Source organism: Argiope bruennichi, chromosome 3, assembly GCF_947563725.1.
Source record: "Argiope bruennichi chromosome 3, qqArgBrue1.1, whole genome shotgun sequence".
NCBI classification, from domain to species: Eukaryota; Metazoa; Arthropoda; class Arachnida; order Araneae; family Araneidae; genus Argiope; species Argiope bruennichi.
Genome location: NC_079153.1, coordinates 134,314,536 through 134,320,526, shown reverse-complemented (window position 1 = coordinate 134,320,526; position 5,991 = coordinate 134,314,536). Strand labels below are relative to the sequence as shown.

Genomic DNA, 5,991 nt, shown 5'->3' with positions numbered 1-5,991 from the left:
TCTTGATAATATATCAATGGTAATATCTCGAGCCATAATATAAATTTTTAAGCATTAATGAATTTTTATGCATTAATGATAGATATTGCATTTTTCATTCTAAATAGTTGTTCGAAACTTCTATTTCAGCCAAACGTTGCCTCTAAATTATTATTTTTTTCATTTCAAGATGAAACTAGTTTTTAATAACCAGCCAGATAAAATAATCAGAAAATCTATTGATTTTAGATTATTCTGTGCTTACTACGACACGCACATCATTTTAATTTTAAGTATAAAAAATGGAATCGTAATGTACATTAAAGATTTTAATTTCAAAACACGCTTTGAATTCAATATATTCCTATTTCAGACTGTTATAAACATCAAAAATATTTTTCAAAGAAAATTATATGGAGAAAATCCCGTAACTTTCACACGGTCATTTGTTTTATTAAGAACTCTACTTTCTTAGTTATTCACGAGCAATCTACTTCCAATAATCGATCAAACATAACGAGCGTGATCTTGGAAAGACTTCCGGAAGATAAACCCATAATAAGGGTTTAATCTACAATTCATTTTTTTTGTTGTTTCTTTACACACTAACACCTCAAACATCACAAGAGCGTAAAATCTAATGAGCTGTGACTTTCTGAAATGTAGACCAATTTTTGAATAATATAAAAGCTGAGCGGAAGTTCACGCTTGCAATCATTCAACTTTCTGCTGTCTATAATATATTTGCTTTCTCTTTCTTACACTGGATATGAGTAAATTAATGGTGAGAGAATTTAAATTATTTATTTCTTCTAAGAATCAAGCTTCCAGTTTTTATTATGAACATTTGTTTGTATCCTTGATGTGCTTTAATTGATTTAAAGGAACTTAGTATCCTAAAATCGATTAAAATTCCGATTTTCGAATGTGATGCTTAAAATTATATCTGGCACTATAATTCTCTGAAAATTTCAAAAGGATCGGACTAATATTTTGAGGATATTTGAATACGAGATCATTTTCACAGAATTGATATCGAAGACACGCCCTCTTCATTATTATTTTACTAGTAAGTCTGCAGCTTTTTTTAAGAGTAAAGTACACTACAGCATGGTTATATTTAAACTTTTCCTAACAACAGCATCCTACATTAAATTTCACACAATAAACGTCCAAAACGGAATACAGAAACAATATTAACCATCCAGAACAAGAATTATGAGTAATGAATGAAAAACCGGGAAAAGCTGGAAACAAGCATTACGCTTCATGTGCGAAGCATCACAACTGATCAGTTACGATCTGCTGCTGAACACGCTGTCCATCGACTTGATATTTTGCAGGTGAATGAGGATGGTCACATGGAGCACTATTCCCTACTTCGTCCTGGACATGATTAATTACTGCTCCTCTTGTGCAATTTCGTCCTAATCTGTTCGTGTTTCTGCAAACTGAACTGTTTTTTTTTTCTTCTCTCAAACAGTGTACTGTTATTTTATCCTTACTTTTACTTAATGTGGTTCGATGACAAGGTGATCAAAAACTGGTTAATAAATGTTAATATTGTTTCAGTATTCCGTTTTGATCGCTTATTTTTTAAATTTAATGTTTTTCCGAAAAATGCGTCCTTTGGTAGACATTTTGGAATTAAATTTCCCCCCCCCCGAAATTCCGTGAACTCATCTCGTGTATAGTCGAAATTTCGTTGCCATCTGTTCACCTGTTGCGTTGTAGGATGCTGTTTATTGCGAAAGTTTAATTATAACCACCCTGTACTTTTCCGAAAACATTGTTTATGCAATATTTGCTTGAAAAATTGATAATTTCACTTGTCTTTCTGTGTTAATATATGCCCATCAAGTATGGACCATTTTTTGAATGAAAATCAGCTTTTGTGCAGTATAATTTATTTCTAATATTAATGCAGGTTTTATTCTATTATTAATGCAGGGAATACCAATAATTAACAGGAAGACGTTTTATTTTACTATGTTAGTAAGAGAGGCAGAGAAATAACTGATTCAGAATTCCCAAATGAAACAGTTAAAAAAAAGTTTTGATAATTGGCTGCCAAATTCATGAGTGAAACCTAAATTAATGATTGTAAAAATCTGTATTTCTGTGCAGTTTGCTTTTAGCCACAGCAAAATATTTTGTCTGGTTTCTAACTAATTATTAACTATAATTTGGGGCTACCGAGTTCTTTTAAACTCATTTTTAATCATATTGCGTTTAATATATTAAACTAATGTTTTGATTATTAATATAAATAAATTTAATCAATAACAATTATGAAAATATTGTTTAAACATTTTAACATACTTTTAACTTTAAATTAGATTGTATCTATTTGTATATTTTGTTATTGTTGCGTTAAATAGCATTGATTTATCATTCTTATTATATATTTATAAAAATAACATTATTTTGTTATTCTTCAACATCATAAAATTGAAAAAAAAACTATCAGGACATAATTTTATCTCTATCCAGTATTCTCAAAAGGTAAAAACATTTCTAATATGTTTTGTGTCCTTATATGGCATTTTCTGTACAATGAAACATTGAATTTATTTAAAACATAATAAAGTCTTATAAACTAACCTAATATTATAATATCCACATTATCCACATAATTGTATTTACTTAAAAAAAGCTGCATAATTAGTCACTAATTTGTATTCACTAATGTATATAATTTGCTCCATTAGATTTTCGCATTTGCCCTCGTCACAATGGTCGTCCTTGTTGCATCAGAGGAAATCCAAGGAGAAGGTTTCCAAGGCCACTTTGATCAACACGGCTACAAAGTGTCCATTGAACATCAACCTCATGGCCATGAACATCACCAAAATGGTGGACACGGACATAGCGAACGTTATTTCCACTTTCAGCACCATAGTCACCATCATCACGGGCATCATGAATATGAATAAACTAACTCTTAAGAGCTAATAACAGGTATCTTACCATACTTGTATTATTTCTTATCATACTTGTAGAGAATTACTTGTGCAGTATGTTAATTAATTTTTGTTTCGTTTGAAAACGTACCGGCTTTAGTACCTCCCAAGCAGGCAAATTATAATTGCAAAAATCCTGCCTATTTTACTTTTAAATGAACTTTCCTTTTAATCTAAATATCTGTTTCATTTTTTTTCAATAAAAAAATAAACGAACATGAAGATTTCTTCAAATATAAAATTTTAAGAAATCGTAGTCACACTTAATCTAAGAAAAAATATAGTTAATGAATAAATTTGTAGGAAAAAGTATTAATAACCCGATTCAAAAGAAATTATTTTTAAAAAAATTAATTGCGCATGTATATAAAAATTTTGCATTAATAAAAAAGTTCATGCCATTACTTTGCTCATGAATATTCATTTTTATCAAATTTTCTTCATTCTTTTATGAAATTTTCTTTATAACATTTAGAAAATAAAACTTTAAAACCTTTATCGAAGTCTGCGATTTCTTAAGTTGCTAATTGTTCTCAAGTTCAATTATCTTTCAGTAATAATTTTTAGAATTTTTGAACTAAAGCTATATTGTGCAACATTTTTTTTTTACTGTGAAAATTAATCATGCTATTTGTCTAATGTCACAATGCATTTTTTAAAACAGAAATTAAATTTATTTTCCAAAGATTTTATTTTATTAAAGTAATTTAATTTTCATCGTTTTTATTTAATAACAAAATTTTGTGATTGAGCGATATATATGCTGATAAAAATCATTCTATGAACACAAAAAACAAGAAGAAGAAAATTTAAATTAAAAAAAAAATAATAAATAAAAAAATATTTTGGAAAATATTTATAAATTTGTTATTTGAATATTATGTATAAATCCTTTTTAAAGCTAATTTTAGCTCTGTTATGTATTTTTCATTCCAACTAATTTTGTTGAAATAATATGATGAATTCAGTAAGTGACAGATTTGTTAAAAACGCTTTAAAATTCTTTCTTAACAATGAAACATCATTTTTGAATTATAGCAATAATTTATGTTCCAAGTAAATTATAACATGGGCATTTTATAGAAAAGATCTGAACAACCGAACATCTGAACTTTTTATAAAATGTTTTAGCATTAATTTTCAAACTTTTTTTTCGAATTCTAATTATACTTTTAAAGTCATAATGTTTTCTGCGTGAAATTTTGTAAGCTAATTCTTGATTTTGGCTTTAACTAGTTTATGCATCTTTTAAGTGCATTCCATACTAAAAATTTTAAATTCTTTTAACCTCCAATTTTTTAATCAGTTAAGACATAAATAATAAGAGCCTGTTTAATTTATTCATTATATTTAATGTTTTTTTACTCATGTAATCTCAGCTACAAATCTAAGTTTTTTTTTTAAATTATCATATTAAATCAACTTAATTTAAAACTGTAATTTCTCTTCCAGTTGAAAGCTACGAATGTGAAGATTGTCCAGGGCAATAGTAGAATTACATCTTACAACATTGCAGATACAGAAAAAATCAGAACTGGATTTTGTGTGCATTTTATTAGTTATTGTTTGCCGTAGAAATGAATAAACTGTGATATTTTTTGTAAGATTGTGCTTTTAATTTTCTGCCAAAGACAATTTACGAATATTCATTTGTATTTACATATAATTATTTAATAAGAATTATTTGCATTCATTTGAATTGTAATTATAAAAGAAATTTTTCTTTTAACTGACAAGCTAATGCGTAAATTATAGGACAATTGTTGGGTTTATCACTTACATTATTCTCTTTGCATATTACTGAAATTTAAGAATTGTGTAGAACTCAAACCTTTTTGAGGTTTATACAACAATAAAAAAGCTGGATTCTAAATACTCAAATTTTTTATACAGACACTGGCCACTATATGCACTAATAATGCAATAAGCGGCAAAACATATAATTAAGGATTTTCCTTTGCATATTATGCATATGATTATTTAAAAATGCTATTCTATTATTTATTACGATTTTAAGAGAGTTGGGCTTAATTACATCTTTCTTAACATGTTCTTCAGCTGTTAACAATTTGGTTCATTCACGCTTTCTTATTTATAATTTATTTTGAATCGTTGTGAAATACACGAAGGAATTCTATCGCTTGAAGATTTTCATAAAACATCTAGTTCGTTATTATATGTTTGGCAATTCGTCATTATATGTAATTGCTTCAATTTTATATAAAAAAACAAGTAATATTTTTTAAAATTTAATCTTAAATAACCCAATATGCGAAAACTCTATAAGAAGTAAATCAGGGATATACAAAATCATATATGAAAGATTCAAATATGAAAGATCTATACCAAATCTTCAGTACAATCATAAGTTACCTTTATATGAATGCCTTTCCTAATGCAATTCTGCATTTAGAAGCTATAAGATGGCTAGATATTATAATCTCGAGACGTTCGCGTATTATTATTATTTTTATGACATATAAACATTCCATTAAAAAAATTGAAGTATATTTGATCTTGTATTATTAAGAATTCCTTTCTGATTAATTATTAGAACTTAACAACACGCCTTGTATTTTCTTCTATGAATTTCAAGCTCACTATTTGATAAGTGGTCATCATGCTTACCTTCTTGAGGTCTTCAATGCTTTAAGGCAAGTGAACTCAAAGTTTTACAACAAAGAAAGAAGTTTTTTTTTTTTTTTTTCCAAAAGCTTTTTTCTAAATACTCAAACTTATTATCGCTTCTTTATTGATAATTTGCACTTTTGTATTCAATCTATTGCCCTATACAATACTCTTTCTTATACACATTACAAGGGTACTTTAGCTGGTATATCATTTTCTCTCTCACTCTGCTTTTTATATTCCTCTTAAGTATAATCCTCTGTTACCAAACTATCATTTCTTCATCCAAGTTATCACCACTGATATCAAATTATTATTTATTTTTCAGAGTAATCACCATTGATATCAAGTTATTATTTATTTATCCAAATTATCATTTGGACATATAGTGGCAATCCAAGATGGCTAGATAGAAGCCATG

At 27.4% G+C, this 5,991-nt stretch overlaps 1 long non-coding RNA gene across 2 annotated transcripts; it reads left to right on the top strand.

Annotated features, from left to right (window-relative positions):
* The first annotated feature begins 707 nt into the window (after positions 1-707).
* LOC129962495 (uncharacterized) lies at positions 708-4,524 on the top strand. Of its 2 annotated transcripts, none has more exons than XR_008783914.1 (3): positions 708-763; positions 2,691-2,940; positions 4,395-4,524. It is a non-coding gene; the product is annotated as an uncharacterized LOC129962495 (long non-coding RNA). The 2 variants fall into 2 exon arrangements; XR_008783915.1 differs by having other exon boundaries at positions 719-1,048.
* The last annotated feature ends 1,467 nt before the right edge of the window (positions 4,525-5,991 follow it).